Here is an 18,388-nt window from a genome sequence, read left to right on the forward strand (position 1 = left end):
TTTCACTTCTGTATTGGACTAGGACACAACAGAAAAAAATATTATTTTGATCCTGCTTCCAGAACATTTTTATGAGTTTTGGTAAATCTTGTAAATATATTAAGTTTTGGCTTTCTTTGTAGAAAGATTATGCACACACATACATAAATTTATATATGTATACATATAGATTGGGCATATGTGATTGGATAAATATATATCCAATTGTATTTCTACAAAGAAAAGCTTTAATACTATGTGAGTCAATGTTTGTGAGGTGATCAGATAATGGTTATAACCCATGTGAATACTCAAAATGACCCTATTCTTGCATGACGAGGCTGTAGAATAGGAATATGACTGTAGGTGGGGGTCATGGGCTTAGAGAAAGGTAAACTGGGTTTTTATAAAACCCAGACTCTCCTTAATTAACACCTGGTCCAAGACAACAAGTTTGCTACTCCATCTACCTCACTATGGAGAAAAAGCTAAACAGTGGCGTTAAGTCACCTCACTACAGTTAAGTGACATCTCTGGTTTTTTCCCTTTCTTAATTGCAAAATTTTGGGAATGAGGGGGAAAATAGCATTAAGAATACTTATATGGGCCTTATGGGGCTCCATTGTGTGCAATTCCCTACTTTGATGTACACTCTTGTGTGACCTCAGGGAGGTGAGTCATAAGACTCATATTTTTAGAGACATTTTAGGCACTTACCTAGGACTTCAGATCCCCTGAGCTTGGGAAAGTTTGTGTTTAGAGGTATGTAAGTAATTTATTCTAGTTTTGTTTATTACCTTTCTCTTTCTGAGTACAATTAGTTGGAGCCATATAAATATTTAAGATTACCTATATAGAGAGATAGATACTCTGTATAGATTACTTATGTAGAGTGACCCTACCACCTCAAAGGAGGCTGGAGTGGAATTCAGGCTCATGAATCAAAAGAATATGTCAGCAAATGTCTTCTGAATTTCTGTTCAAACAGAAGGAGGCCACATTATTAAATGATTAAGCCACTCAGCTGTGAGCAGGAGTCCAGTGTTCTGATGCACCTTCTTAGGAAAATGTATGGGTTTTGCTTGGAAGTCATTTCACAGAAGTAATCGTTAGATCAGAGATTGGAGCCATTTCCTGCCCTTTGCAGAGCAGATGAATGACCTCCAGGCTCGCTAACAAGGCTAGCTCAGTTCAGCACATACCCTCAGAAGAGGACTTGGTTCTCTGGAATAAGAGCAGACATAGCCCATACACAGCCCTCAATCAGACCCCTGTGCTTCATCGAGGTTCAAGCCTCCCTCTGTCAGGCAATATTTCCTACTAACTGGCTGCATATCCCTGCATAATACCAATACACATATGTCTAAATACTCATGTGTAATGTGGTGATATATAAACATCTGAGCATCTGTGGTACTGCAGGAAAAGGCTGTAAAATGTACAGAAAGAGGACTAATGGGTTGCTATCGCTGTAACTCTACGTTATGGAAGCATTTAGTTAACAGCATCACTGCTTCCAACATCCTAGCTGCTATACTTCACCTGGGATCAAAAAAAAACAAGAAAAAAAAACCCAGAAAAAAAAAAAAATGATGCTTTGAAATTGCCTTTCCAGGTTTGATCTGCCCATCACATGTATAAGAAGCCTAGCTGCCTGAGTGGCACCCAGAATAATCACTCTGCTAGGGGCACATGTACTCTTTTGGTACTAAGACACGTATACTGAGCATCACAAGTGGGAATTCTGACTTTACCCCAGTGCTTCTCCTTACTTTACAAATCATAACAAGTACAGAAGATAGCTGAGTTGGATGTATTCTATTTCAAAAAAGTTCCTTTCCATTTGTTTTATTTTGTTACTTTTGCTGTGTTATTTGGGTTTTTTTGTTTTTTTTTTAAAGTAAAATTACTACTAATACCACACTGGTAACAAAAATGATATGCAATCAAGCACAAGATGGTTTAAAAAATAGATTTATGCTAAAATCACATCTTTTAAAATAAGCAATTCATTGCTCTAATCAGTTTTTCTTTCAGCTTTTCCACCCCTTACCATTAAAATAAGCAGGATTATTAAAGTGCATAAGCTTAGTCATTAGCAGATTGCTGAGATGCTGCAGTGATTGACATCTGTCTTTTTCTATATTAGCAGCTTAATCTGCTGGTATGGCCAATCAAAACAAAAAGTAGGTTGATTATTTGGTGAGTGTTTAGCTCTAACAGATAATTTAACTCGCTGTATAATTAGAATACTGATATTCTTTTAGAGTTCACCCGATACAGGTAAACAAATCTGAAGGCTTTCAAATTATTGTGCCATCAGATTTGAAGCAAGTATGTGAGGCAAAATTCATGGTAAAAAGCCTTGTCACTGTTTTTTTCCTAACTGATAACCGCAATTCATTGTGTATGTATCTACATAAAACACCTTGAAAGTGGATGTGAAGTTTAGTTTTGTTCAGCAAGTTTTCCAATTGCTCTCATTCCAGGAAAAAAAAAAGGAAAAAAAGAAAAAGAAAAAAAGTCATTTAGTTGAATTCTAGTTTGCCTTCAGAGTGATTCCTTGGAGCTACGTTATTGTGCTTGTATTTTCAATTCTAACCAAAGTGACCTTACATTTTGTAAACAAGGCCTTTGAAGAAGAAAAGCAGTGTTTTCATGCTATTTCACTGCCAGCTGCATTGCCTTTCATCTTTTTTCTATTATAGAGCTTTTTTTCAAAGCAAACAACAATGGGATTTTTGTAATTAACAGTACACCTTGACCTGCATCTCATGGTTAAAATATTTAAATTAGCAGTGTGTCAGATGGAAGTGAACAATGCTGCACTAAATCAAAAGCAGCAAACCTTTTCAAAAAGACTGCAAACCTTTTCACAAAAGCTGCATGATAAAAATGCTTGAATACTGAGTGCTCCTTAAATCAGAATATACATAACACTCTTAAAACGCCTTTAAAAAAGCAAATGAAACTTAATTTAGTAGTAGTAGTAAAAGCTCTTTCCATTAATGTTCCATGTTTCATGTAACATCTGCAAATGCCTAGGAAGCATTGGTTGATTAAACTTTAGAAAACTGTCAGTATACTGCTGCACTGATATAAATCGAGATGAGCATAGGTCTACGTGCAGGCTGAATATGGCACTGTGCACAGCTACCATTTTTTAATTAAGTTATTGAAACTGACTTTGATGCTGATTTATGATCTAAGCCCCATAAAATGCATTGGCTTAAACCTCAAAAAAAGATGTTTTCAGTTAATGGGGTTTCCTTCACATTTGGAGGAACTGAGAATACACACATGGTAAATTGCCACAACTGTGTTGTTTTATGGATACTTGAACTACATACAATTTAAATATACTAATCAAGAAAAATTTAAAAAATAGAATATTTGATTTCTGAAGAATTAAAGTCATCAAGATTCCAAGAATGCCACTGTTCCATCCATAGCTGGTACTACAAGCAGATCAATAAGAAAATCAGGGCATTGTCATAAGTCCTTGTGTTTAAAGTGGGTTGGGAAATAATAGTCACATATAAGGCAGTAATTTGAGATTTTTTAAAATCTAATTGTCTTTTTTCATATCAAGTTAGTATCAAAGTGATAAATATAATCAATGACCCCTACATTCTGATTTAAGCATCAGAGTAAGTCCATTTGGATAAAAAAATGAAAGGAAATTAAGTGAAGCCAACAGACATTTATCTGTATTTATTATATGACAGTAAAACTAATAGTAACCTAAAATAAAATTAATTAATGCTTGGACCATACATGCTTGGACCCCAAGATGCTTGGATTCAGGGGTTTTTAAATAGTTCTACTGAATACACTACTACAGTGTGAAATACAAGATGGTGTGTCTTTCCCAACTAAATTCATGGAGGTAACTAAGCATTTCATAGCTAAAGATGTAATTTGTCATACTAATGAAATATACCTTTTAAGAAATCTATATACAGTCTATTCTGCTGGTGAATAATTTATATGGACAATAGCGTTCTCTGAAAAAGAATTCTCATTACCATTGCAAAGGAAAGGTAGTATATGAACTTTTTGACCACATATCCTATGAGCACTTTACTGTATGATTGAAAGACTTTCCCCCCCTAACTACAGTTATGTGACAGTAATAAAGCATTGCTTATCAAGAGAAAAAAAATTATTCTTCCTTTTCCTGCAGCTTTAGGTTTCTGAGCTGTATGGTCCACTCACAGTCTCAGGTTCAGCCTGCCTGAACCAATCAGACTAGGTCCTCTTTCGAAGTTGGATCTCAGTTTGAAATTAGATCATGTTGATCAGAGCCTTGTCTAGTCAAGTTCTGGGTATCTCCAAGAATGGAGATTGTGCAAGCTGTTTAATCAGTGGTAAAAGAGAGAAACTTCCAGGAGCAATTAATCTTCCTGAAATCTGAATCGCTCTTTAGAAGTGTCCTTCCAGCCATTAAAAAAAGAAGAAAAAAAGACAAAAAAAAGACTGTAGCCCTTATCAGTGCAGTGTCTAATTTGAGGAAAGAGCAATCACATCCTAAAATTGCCTTTCTACATATGCTGTAGCAGAAAAATCACATCAGGCCTGTGGTCAACAATATTATGTTCTCTGTTTTATAACTGAACGCCTTATGATGAATCAGACTTCACGAAAAAAAGCAGCTGAATGAGTTGTCTGTGGACATTAAAACAAGGTATCTTTTGATTGTTTAGTAGGTTGTGTCATCCAATTTTACTGTTTTTTTTTTCTTTTGTGCTCCACTGTTGTTGATCTTCAGGGCTACTGGAAAAGGCACCACTGATTTAGTACCTCATTCTGGTGGTATCTTACTTTTGAGGTTTACCTTAGAACAGGATAGTGCTGAACAATAAACCTTAGAGACTGGTGTACATCCTTTAAAGAAAAGAAAATATATCTCATTTTATTGAGGTCAACATTATGAAGGCTATTATCAAGCAGTGTCTATATGGATTTTTTTTTTAGCATAGGGCCTTGTGAAGCAGCAGCACAGGTCTTGACAAAAGAAAATGCTATTGCTGGACTAGTGAAATCCCCTGATATGGCATTTTGCCGATCTGGGAAGGGAAAACTTGTATAACTACAGTCTTTTCTCCAAAACCTTTATATTTAGTTTGGCCTTAGTCTGTGTTATTTTTTAACCCAAACCATGTGAATTAGATCTCAAATGTAAATAAGAAAAGGGTTGTGCAGTACAGAAAGGAAATATGGGAGCAAGACAAAGATGCCTTCTTTGTCCAGCCATTGCAGCTGTGAGGATACCTTCATGGTCACTCATGTTCAAAAGTGTGTTTTTCTTTCAAATCATGAGCATCATTAACTGAGATAATATTAACTATGCCTCAGCTGTCATTCAAACCGTCTATTTATTGCTCATCACAGATCATATAAGCTGCTGCTTCTAAAAAAAAAAAAAAAAAGAAAATGCACACTATCTTGTTAATTTCCAAGACAAGATTTAGATTTAAACGAATAGTTTTCAGTTTTCCTGATTCCTGATCTTCAGCTTTATTATTACATTTCAATTGCTAACATTACAATTTCATTTGATTATGTGGGTCAGATCATCACTGGATGTAAATCACTGTACTTCTGGTGTGCTGGTGCTGTACAATGACCTGCACAGTAGGGCACCTGCAATATGGAGTTCTTGTTGTTTTCCATTGATAAATAGTTTTGGGTTATGTCACTCTGTTGAATCTGTATTCCTGAAGAAGCCACATTTTTTAAGTAGTTGGAGACACTTTTAGATTAGTTTTAGAACCCCCTTTAGATTAAGCACTTCACATGTGTTTAAGATATTACCATGCCTTCCTGACTACAACAGTGTTTCATCCATTGTTTCCAAAAAACAGGTTTCCAGAAGACATATGAACCTATCAGATTTTATCAATCAAGTAGGTTTAGATCTTGTCAGTACTTCAAAAGAAGACTTAGAAAGCGTGATGATGATGTAGCAAAGATGATTTCCTAATATGTTTCTAGGCTTATGGTAATGTGACTGGAGTTTTTCTTCACTGGAAGCATAAACCATTTATTCAATTTGTTCTTTATCAACTTAATTTTGTAAGATTTGAAGAAAATCACATGTCATTTGGGACTTTATATCCTACTAGTAAATAACATTCTCCCAATAATGAACAAAATACTACAAGAGAATATTTTTTGCAATGTTTTAGAGTATGGTATTATGGTGGTAGATTCCATCTAAGAGACTGGGAATGAGACTTAATATCTGACTTAATGACTTTTAATATCTGACTTACTTATACTACACCAAGATATTAATATAATTCAACAAGTCAGGAAACAAAATCTGGCTGTTTTAGAAACAATTCCTTCACTCTGTTTTTGGAGCTCTCTAGAATTTCTGATGATTTTCTACTTGGAATCAAGGCACACCAACATTACCATGCAGAATTGGTCTTTCCCATGGATGTGTGGAACATCCTGGAAGTTACAGAAACATGGTCTCTGCTCAGTCAGGAAGAGCAGGGACTCCACTAAGCTGCAGATACCGGTTTTTGGGGGCAACTGTATTAATGCTCATAGGTTATGAATTCATTTGATTGAGGAACCATTATTCTAGATGGTCATGGATTGACTGCTTCCTTCTGTGTTTTCTCCAGCCCATGTGGATATGACAATCTGCTAACCACCTTCCTCCCAGAGATCCCACAAAAAGTCATCTTTAGAGCTCCAAGATCTAGAAAGGCAAGAGAAAATCATAAGGATGCAGAGATGTTCAGCACGTACTATCTTCTCATGTGCTACACAGCCCTAAAGTCCCAATTTTATGACTTAACAGTCCATTAATTGTTCTCATGTCTATACCACATGTCAGGCAATGTGCTTCTCTGACACTAAACTAGAAGATGGACTAGAAGTCCTCACAAAGGTGAGGACTTAGTGTGGGAATCTACCCTCTGCACAAACCAAGGTTTCAACAACAGCAGGGGTCAGAGCTCAGGAAACTCCTAACTCTCAGCTGAGTGCTCTTTTTAATGCTCCAAGATCATTCTGTAATGTTGGATGAGAAACAGATTGGTTTTCCTCTGTTTTAACATTATAAACAACAAAAAAAATTCAAACGTATTTTAGTATTGTCTGTTTGGAATGCTGAATTAAAGGAAAAATTATAATCTTAGTAAAAATAACTTCTGTTAGTGTTCAAATTGTATTAGATAAGATTGTAATAGATTTTTTTTATACAATGCAGAATATCTCCAGTGATCACGTTTCAAATCAAAATTCACCTATAATCTGAAATGAAGCATATTAGACTCATCTTGAATTAATAAATACATATTTCCCTACTCTTCTGTGAAAGGCTCTGGGGAAATCTCAAGGAATTTTCTTTTTCTTGCCTTTGAGATTTTTCTCATGATAAAATGCCACTGAGTTGTCTGTTACTGCAATAGGGTCTTGACAAAGAGTTGAGAGGTTTTCCTTCAGTTCAGCAGAGGGCTCCAGAATACATACAGGCTGGGGAGTTTCTGTCTTTATCACCTCCACAGTGCAATGGAGTGGTTAAATTCCCTGCTGCAAGCTAATTACACTTCTCTATTGCACAGAACCTTTGTCCTCCCATAATTAATTATAAGCAAGAAAAGAAAATGTCCTTTTGTTGTTTTTAATGAATTAATCCTTCATGAAAATCATTTCTGTGACATAATAACAAAAGGATATTTGTTCACTGTCCTCATCACCACACATACTGTAGTACATAAACGGCCTCATGTGGGGAGTCTCTTTGTCTCTTCTGTCCAGGAACATACTTTATTGCAGACATGTCACAGGAGTATTAATACGCTCAATTGCTGTACAGGCAGATAAGACTGTCTAGATCATTATAACAAAAAACTACAGAGGAAGAAGTCCAGTGTTTTGATAGTAATTCTCACTCTAAAATCAAAGGGACAGTTCTATTAAATGGATTTTTCTTCAGACATAAAAACCCCACATTGCTCTACTTAATCTAGTCATTTGAAACATGACTTAGATAAATCTATTTGACTAAATGAAGACAGTCAATCTCCGTTTGATTGCTCATCCAAGGTGTAGGAAAGGAATCCATTATGTCGCAAGATTGAGTAATGCAAGGCTGTGCTTTCTAAGATTAATGGGTACCATGTCAAATGTATATTTAACTGGGTTGCGCTGAAAAGCCCGAATACAGCGAGAATATTTGGCATTTTGCTAAAGCTGGCATAAGACAAAATTCTCTAACATTGTGCGTAGTAGGTGTATTTCTTTAATTCTTCATGGAAGCTGAATGGATGGTCAAAGCTTAGTAGACAAATGTTTACATTACCAATGAGCTTCCACCAGTTTTGGTATGGTTTCAAGCAGGTAAAATGTAGACCGAGTTTATTTTAACGGTGGTTGCTATGTTACCTGCAGAAGACCAAAGCACCAAATGGACCTATTGAGCAGCAGTAGCACGCAGCTGCTGTTGCATCACTCGATATGGGAGTGAATACCATAACACCAGTGATAATGGGAAAATTTAAATGATTAATCACTCTAAATTCACATCTGTTACTACAACAGATATAGCAGGCATTACAAAACATATTTGTATTCATAATGACAATTTTTATGACAAAATGCTGTTCACACAGCATTTCTCTTGCCCCATGACATTTTCTGTGGCATTCTTATTCATCTCCTCTTTATATGTTTATAAAATTTATTGCATTTTCATTTCCTTAAACTTACTTATAAGAAAAAGTGGTATGAATTAACTTAAATTGTTGAAAATTGCAATGTATATATTGGTTAATAATACAGAACTCATGCCACCAGGGGTATTATTGTATTTAAAATCCTGTATAACAAGAAGTTCATACATTTTCTCTACATCACTTTCATTATTTTCAGCAGCTGAGACAATTCCCCTTTCACTAAATTGGCAAACTCTTCTGTGACAGGAGCCTTCCCATATACCTTTAGACATCTATTGTAAGGCAGCTGCCCAGACTCACTCGTTACTCAATGGGAAGAAATAACACAATCTATTCCATCAGTCAAAGACGTACTGTAAGATTAGATGAAGCAGCTTCTCCAAGTGTCATCTTTCTATACACACTCAAAGCAAGCTAAGATTATAACTTATTTTAGGTCACCTCAGCAAATACTACGAAAAGCAATATTGTCCATTCCACAAATGACAACCAAAAATGTTACCCTCTTTCTGCGGAAACCTTGCAAACACTGAGCAGGACATGCAGGCTTCCTGTGCAGAATGTAGGGTTAGGTGTTTGCACTTCACTTTAGTTACAAGTTTTTGTAAATAATTCCAGAGCGCATGTCTCTATTTGTATTTTTAGCATCATTATGCTTTGCTTACTCAAAGTGCAAAGCTTCCTCTTTGAGACAACATGGAACTATAGGTTGGCAAGATATGTTTATAGCTGTCTTTCAATCCCCTTAGTTATGGATCAGTTTTAAGTCCTTAATTCAACAGCAACCTCATGTACTTTTTTGCCGTTGATTCTGTCTACACAAAGGTCCACAGAAAGCTCTTCAAACTACTCTTAAAAGCAAATATTGAGAAATAGAATTAAATGATTGGAAAAAATATGTCCCAATAATAAGAAATGCTCAATGTACTGTGCAGTAGAGAAATAAAAATGAAAAAATTGAGGCGAACCACATATCCTTTCCGGTTTGTAACTTGCAATATTTATATTATGGCAATATTTATACAACTCAAGGAGTCTGATACCTAAAAGGTATCTTTGTGGATCTAGGTCTGAATGACCAACACAAATATACACACAGACACAAAGAATGCTGCAGAAAAACCAGCAGCTGAAGGCAGATCTCCTTCAGTCCCAGCTCAACACCTTGCCCTCAGGACCACCTTTTTGATATATACGGTGCCTATGTATAAAGTACAGATCAAACACCTCAAGAGTCTGGTGAAATATATATCAGTCAGTAACATTTCACATATCTTTATTGATTTTCCTCTACTAAATGCATCACTATTGACAGCTGCATTACCTTTTACACAATGCTGCACTTCATCTGCATTGATCAAACAAATCTAGAGTGAATGAATGTAAAGTGCTATAGATAATTCATTCAACAGCTCCATGTGTCAAGACTCCATCTGAGCAGGTGTACTTTTAGAACAACTCAGGAATTTCTCTTAAGTGTCTCTTAAATTCATGTTCCAAGCTGGAGACTTGATGGGTTTTCTTAATGCAACTTAAGGAATGGAATATCCTAGTACAGGTGACAGCATTTAATAACCAAAAATCTGTGTACATTTGAGATCTATGAATTAATGCAACTACTGGATGCATCTACTGGATGTAGAAACATGTCCAGTAGACATGTTTCTGTTCTTGTGGAGCAGGATACATGAGCTCTAACCATAACTAAACTTTTCAGTAGTGGTGCTCAGACTAGATATAAGAAGAAATTTTTTATGATGCGAGTGGTGAAACACTGGCACAGGTTGCCCAGAGAGGTTGTAGATGCCCCATCCCTAGAAATGTTCAAGGTCAGGTTGGATGGGGCTCTGAGCAACCTGATCTAGTTGAAGATGTCTCTTCTCATTGCAGAGAGGGTTGGACTAGATGACCTTTAAAGTTCCCTTCCAACCCAAACTATTCTATGATTCTATGATTTCATATTCAGAAGGACAGTGTATTTCCAATTAGTTTCTTTGCCATTTATGCTTTGCATCCAGTCACTTTAATTGCTTTATTTTTCAGCACTGAGCCTTTTTCAACATCATTTGCTCTTACTTATCCTGTTTTATATGCTCATTCTACTAACTCATCAGAAATCAATTATTGTGATCTGTCATCCTCATTGCCTTATACGAAAGTTCATCATCAACAGCTTATTTTATTTTACTATTTGTGATCTAAGTGTTACGTATATTGGCACAGAGTAGAAAGCACTGCTAAAGCATCTTCCTGCAGAGATGTGCTGATCTTCTTCCACAAACTACTGAAGAGTTGAACAAACAGCAAGCATAAGTTTGACTTCTGTTTGACTGTTTGGGGTGCAGGTTAAGCACAAACAAGAGCATTATTTATGAAGACACTTCAAAGATAGGAAAATAGCATCATTCACTTAATGCATTACAGGTTTGGGTCAACACACAGTTTATTTACCATGTCTAGTAAGCAACATTGTCTTTTGTGATGCTAATTGCCAAGCCAAAAGTTCATATAAGCTGCTGAAAAATAATGTGTCATTAGCTTCAGGTCTTGCTCTGGCCTAGAAATGTACGGTGTGTACATCTTAAACAAAGGTCTTTGACACCTTTGTGGCTGCCTACAAATGCTCTAAATTAACAAATTAATGTCAATTATTGTTTCTAACATTCTGAGTTTCTTTGGCAATAATGCTTAAAAAAAAGAACAAAACTAAATAAAAACAACATGAAAATGATTGCCTCATTTAAACCACCAGAAGTATCCGATCTAACTCCAATGGCCTCAGCACTTCTGACTCCAGGAAGTCCTTCTTCTGCAGGCTGCCAACACTCAGCAATCCCCTAGCACAGAAAATGCAAGAGAGGATTTTAAAAAAGAGGAACAGAGTAGAGTCATAAACAAATTATAATACAACATTGTGATGGAGGGCTCTGCTGTTGACCTGCATTACAACAGAAATTTCAACCCACAGGAATCTGGTGTGTACATTTGTCCAGCAATACTGCTGATGCATATTGGCAAGTCTTCTTAAAACATAAGAAAAAGATGATCCTACCTCTGCTCGGGTAGAAATATTAGTACTGTTTGGAAGAACCCATGGAAGTCCTAGGAAAGTCAGATATGAAAGCAAACCAAAGGAAAAATTTAAGGAGGGAATGAGACACAGAACTAAATTGCAGCTGATATTTAGGATAGCACAGATATCACTACTCACATCAGCTTATTGTGTATGAGCTCTGGGTGCTATTGTCATCACACAAATTGCTAGTCATGTCAAACAGTCCAAAAAATAGGACATCTGATTTGGTAAAAGGTGGGTGGAATCTATTTTCTAATAAGTCTTTGAAGGAGGTTAAAGCTGAAAAGGAAATAGATCAAAGGTTAGGGTAAAAACTCGGTTCTTTGGATCTGAGGTTAAAAACCAGGACTAAATGCAGGGGAAAGAAATTAAAGGAATAAGAATAGAAGCAGAAGGGGACATCAGCTGAGACTGGATGGAAATAAATATCATATAAGAAAGAGCTGAAGTTGAAAAGGACTTAAATATTTCAACCAAGATTGGGATACAGGAATTAAATGTGGATAAGTGTCAGGGAGAAGTTTATATGAATACTATTTTTTTACTCAGCAAACATCTGGGAAACATGGGAAATGTTGTAACAAAGACTTTGAGGGTTGTCCATATTCTCCAGGACTATAATGGAAAGGCATTAGTCCTTCCATAAATGCAGTAATAGTTAAAATGTGGTTTTGTTCTCCTCCTATCTCATTGTCTTAGACAATCACAGTGGTTTAACTACTGCCCCACAGCAATGGAAAATGCTGCTACCTTTTGAAGTAACCTTGCTGTCATAGATTTTGGTAGGAAGTGTGGGCATAACATTTCTCTCTTTGAAGTCAATCGGATTTTTCTTTCACCATCTACTTGAGTGGGAACAAGATCAGGCACAATTATCAATATTTCAAGTGTGGGCTCTAATTTAAGCCAAACATGGACAGCCCAGTTTGGCTGCACAGCATGAGATGCCTTGGGCTTAATTTTCATAATCAAAGCATATTCACAGCATTCCTGAACAAAGCAAAGACTGCTTCTCTCTAGCTGGGTGGTCATTTTTTTTAAACATTGAATTTGTAAGTTCTTCTGAACATATTTCTGACTGGCTGAAACTTAGAAAAAGCATCTATTCATAGCTTATAGCTAAAAGGAATTTACTGTTAGCTTGCAAAGGGAAACCCCATGTTCTTGGATTCTTAGGATCAGAGGTCTTGTCTTTCCATTTCTATATTCACAAGGAAAATAATGCATGTGTTCATTGTTTTGTCAGTATAAGATTTATAATGCCTTTAACTATTCATTTCCTTGCCATAAAGTGCATAGGTTTTGTAAATGATGTGAGAGTGACAACACTGTAGTTTCCCTGGCAACCTTAACTGGTTTTCAAAACAATGCTTTTCATGTTTGGAATAAGCATTGATTTGTACAATCTGGCAGAGAGGTGGAAAAAAAAAAAAGAAAAGAAAAAGGAAAAGAAAGAAGGAAAGAAAGAAAGAGAAAAAAAAAAACTCTTGAGGGAAACAATTGGCAGCTGCAAAGATTGCAAATCAACCTTCCACCACTTAGTCGTCTATGTGATGTGAACTTTAAAGAGCTCAAATTTAAAGAAAAATGCATCTGAAACTGTCAAGTTTCGGGGTTTTTTTTGCTTTGCTTGAAGTCCAGCAAAACCAGCCCTTTAGCTTAGATTCAGTCTTGAACTTCATTTGGCCCTTTCCTCTTCAAAACTTGGCTCAATCTGAATTTTAAAATCTGGCTTATGTTTAGACAATAATGAGATGCATATCTAGACAACCTTTTCCAGGCTTTTATTTTTATTTTTTTCCCATTTTGAAAATTAAGCAGTTAATATCTCAGCACGGTAAAAGGGGAAGGTTAGGGAAGGTGAGTGCAGGATCAGGCCCCAAACTAAATATCTTCATTTTTACAATCATAGAATCATAGAATCATTTAGGTTGAAAAACACCCTTAAGATCATCAAGTCCAACTGTTAACCTAACACTGCCAAGACCACCACTAAACTATGTTCCTAAGCACCACGTCTACATGTGTTTTAAATGGGGTGGTGACTACACGTCACCCAGGGCTGGTGACTCAACTACTTCCCTGGGGAGTCTGTTCCAATGTTTGATAACTCTTTCAGTGAAAAAGTTTTTCCTAATATCCAATCTAAACCTCCCCTGGTGCAACTTGAGGCCATTTCCTCTCATCCTGTCACTTGTTATTTGGGAGAAGAGACCGACACCCACCTTGCTACAACCTCCTTTCAGGTAGTTGTAGAAAGCGATAAGGTCTCCCCTCAGCCTCCTTTCCTCCAGGCTAAACAACCCCAGTTCCCCCAGCCGCTCCTCATCAGACTTCTGCTCTAGACCCTTCACCAGCTTCGTTGCCCTTCTTTGGACCTGCTCTCCAGCACCTCAATGTCTTTCTTGTAGTGAGGGGCCCAAAACTGAACACAGGATTCGAGGTGCAGCCTCACCAGTGCCGAGTACAGAGGGAATGTTTTAAAATATTTTATAATATTTTCTAAGAGCTGACTGGAAAGAGAGAGGTTGCATTAGCCAATATGGATCCTCAGTCATGAGAGCAAGAAGATGTAATGTACCTTTTGATGGAACAGGGTGTCTGTGAAAGTTTATTTCTTTAACCAACTTTTTGACATAACCCCCAAAACAAAATTTCAGTAATTGGAACAAGAATATATATTCTGTGTTTGGCATTTTCATTCAGCTCTATGGTGTTTCCTCCCTCCTTATATTTTTATAAATTCCTCAGATACCAATTATGTAATACAGAAAAAGAACGTTCTGGAAAGAGTAACATTCTAGTGGCATGGAAGGGTCATGCATGTTGAAGCCATTCCATTATCTCTCGCATTCTCTTCACCGTCAGCCATAACCCTATAAAAATGCTCAGTGTTAGAAGGTGCTTTCATTAATCTGAAACCTGATTCTCATTCAAAGTAGTTATTCAGATTTATAAGTAATAAACAATGAGAATGGAGAAAGCTGTAATGATATTATATATGGGAAAACTGCAGATGTCATGATTTACCCACTCAGGCCTTGGATTGTGTGATGATGAGCAGAAAATAGAATCATAGCTGGATGGAGGGGTGTGACTTGTAGTGAGCTTGGATATATGAGCTGAAGGTATATGGGATGACTCTTTCATAGGAGCTGTGAGGTTGAAATCCCTATATAGACAATATAAAGGCATATCAAAAGGAAAAAAACAAACATGGAATTTGTAGCCTGTGGTACCCTGTCACATCCAGGTCATTATATGAACTGGGCATCAAAATTTTGGTAATGAAGATGTTATCACTTCTTAGTGACATCAAAGGTGGAATTCTTCTGCCATATTAGACATCTGTGATTCACACATCTACATGTGAGCTAGACACCTTGAGATGAAAGGGCCAGAAGAATTTGGATCTACAGCAAATCTCCTGTAGTAGTGATGGTTCGTGTTTTCTGGAGCTAAGATAGTTATACTAAAATACAAAATTTTCAAAAGTCTCCTGTTTTTGGAATAATATTCTATGTATCACTTGTGTAAAGGGAATGTAGCTCCATGTGCTTGTAAAATTTTTCTTGGACCTCATTTATTTTTGCCATCTTAGGTTTCTGACAGTGCTTGATGCACAGCTTTGTGCATGCTGTTGCATTGCTAGTTTCTGAAAGGACCTTCTCCGACATTTGTCTCATAACATTAGGAATCAATCACTGCTGCCAACCAGAGGGCAAATACTGATGACCAAAGAACACAGAAGCTCCATTTGGCATGTTGGTACTTGTGCTAGAAAGTAAGGAATGGTATCAGAAAATCATATGTGTGCACATGAAGTCTCCACATGCAGAAAAAAAAATGTTGAAAATTGACCTCATTTAAAAGCAACACTGCTTATATTCCTTATCAGTGTTTTTTTCCATATATTCCTTTTCCATGTTTTTTTCCATATATCCCCATAGAATTCCACTGAAAATATTCATCTTCTGTCTTTACATCCTCACACACTGCTGTAGGTACATGTGCAGAGATACATGACTGACTGTCACATATAGTAAACATCCTTTACACTATTATGAAAATGTAAGTAGGTCATAAAGTCATTAGGATTACATGTTTATTCACCTTTAGGCTGACACTGTCATATCAAAGTATATAAACCTGACTCTTATATTAAAAGTCTTCTGGAGCTCTTGCAGGTCCATACCCTTGTGGAGTTTTAAACATACTTCTAAGTGATCTAAAATAAAAAAAAGAAACATTCTTAGAAACCCTGCAAGCCTGCCTTTCTCATTACATTCTCTTATGTATTTGTTTCTCATTATGTTTGCTCTGAACAAAATAAAATATAGGAATACATGTGTGCTTTTGTACACTTATTCTCACAACTGTGGTATTTTCCTGCTAGCTTTCTACCAGAAAAAGAATTGAAAGCTCAAGCATAAAGTTGGCATTTTTGTAGGAGATTCATGTTCATTTGCTGGAGAAAAAGAATCAGCAGCAACAAAAAAAGTCTAAGACAATTAAGAAAATTATAGAGCTTACTGCCTATGTGCTCAGAAACAGAAAAGTAATATATTTGTGCTTTTCAAGGTATTCCAGCACTTTCAAATCAGTGTTGCATTCTCTAATCACATGTAATAAACAGGTAGTGGAATAGCCCAGCATGGGGCTTGAGAGTCTGAGTCCTTGTACAGCACAGCAATGCTCATAAAGAGACTTTTTAGTAACAGAGGAGACTATTAAGAATGGCATCAGTGATGTTGCAGTTTTAGCGTATGTTCAACACTGGTTGCTTAGAAGGGAGGAGTTAAATCACTAGAGAGCTACAGTGGCTCTGATATGATTAAACACAAATTGTTCTGCTCTATTCATCCAATTATCTTGTAGGTAAAAGGAAAAGACTGTATAAGCTCATAACGTCTGACTCTGCAGCTCTTTCCACGGCAGTTACTGATATAAAATGTTACTCCTGTATGAATGGCGAGGTCTGATTTTACGGCTGTTTACAGTCCCTAAGCTCAGGCGTAAATAGCTAATCAAGGTGCCAGGCAGCAAAGAGTCAGACAAAATGTTTGACTATTCCATTAAAGTACCTAGTCTAATGCTGGAGACACTGCTCTGTTATACTGGTTATTTCTGTGAGCTAGTTAACTAATATCAGTGGTATCACTTCATAATGTTGCCCGTGAGGAAATGATTAATGCTGACCTGCTAGCCCCCAGTGTCTCCACTTTGTAGCACATGGCGTATGAAACCGTTAGGGACTGAGTTGTTACGGCATGTTTTATGGAGCTAACACAACACCTAGGGAATGACTCTCAGCTGCGCTCCTGCCGTTTGACAGCAGTATTGTTGAGTAATGCAGTAGGGAATCAGGGTCTCAAAATGTATAAAACTTGGTTTGCAATTGTAAAAAGCCTAGTTTTGCACTAAATTATGCTTCGCTTGGGTTTCTGGGGAATTGTGGAGCTTATAGTGGGTCTGATTCTCTCTTGCTTGCCTTAAATTAGGTATTTTACTTGGGTCTAATAGGTAAAAGTAAGGTAAGCAGGGCTGATTTTGTTTATTGCAACCTTGGAAAAAAAACCTAGTGTAGCAGATAAGAGGAGTGCAGTTTAAAGACACTTTTGTACACCCCTCCAAGGTGTGCTGGTTATGTTTCCCCAGTTAGGATAGCCTCCAGGCACCCACAAATTACACTTGCTTGTAAAGGCTGCAACAAGTGACTGAAGCATACTGCTTACTACAGTGATCTGCCATTGCACCTCCTTCGCTCCTCCAGGCAGGAGAACCCAGTGGTCCTCTGTTCAATATATGCTCTTGGAGAAGGGAGTGGAGGATCTGTGCTCATGCCTTTGTAGGAAAACAATTGCTTTCTGATCTGGTGGTTTATTTAGGAGAGTTGGAAAGCTTGTTATTTCATTCCAACAATGTACATCTTGAGAAAAGGTTCTTCCATAGTTTGTACTGCTTGGCTGGTGCATGTTGATTCCTTTGAATCAAAGAATTATATAGGATAAATGAGCCTGTGATCTTCCTAAAGTCTTCTACTTTTTTTGGAATATTTGTTGGGCCAGAGAATGAAAATAAGAATGAGTGCAGCTTTGCAGATGAACAGGTAAGATACTCATCTCAAAGGAAGGCCCACAGTTTTTGTTCTCCCTTTCTCTCTTCCCTGTTGCTTCCTTTGTGTATCCTACCGCAGGTGTGGCTGGCAATGCCTGAGTGCCTCACTACCTTCATCATGCTGTACCAACCTTGGGCAGACAGATTTTTAGATCCTGTTCTCTGTACATCAGTACCTTATCCCTGAAAAAGAGTCATCTTGTTCCATACATCATGAGACTGTTGATAAGATGAGGAACGTGCAGACTTTGAGGGTACCTCTGTAGATTAGATTAATGCTTTATAGAACTATTTATTTGGTTTTAAGTTAGAAGCCTCTCTTTTAATTAATAAGAAAGCAAAAACAACTGAAAGAAAAAAAAACCAAACCCAAGGAAAGCTTCTGAAGAATGTTTGAAGCATGCTATTCAGCTAACAAATATGAATCCAGGCAACCTTATGAGCTACAATCTTATTCCAGGGTCAGAACTTGAATTTCTGTGAGAGAAGGAATACCATGAAGAAGATTCAGTCACTT

The sequence above is a fragment of the Ciconia boyciana genome, chromosome 1 (genome assembly GCF_034638445.1).
Source record: "Ciconia boyciana chromosome 1, ASM3463844v1, whole genome shotgun sequence".
Classification (NCBI taxonomy): Eukaryota; Metazoa; Chordata; class Aves; order Ciconiiformes; family Ciconiidae; genus Ciconia; species Ciconia boyciana.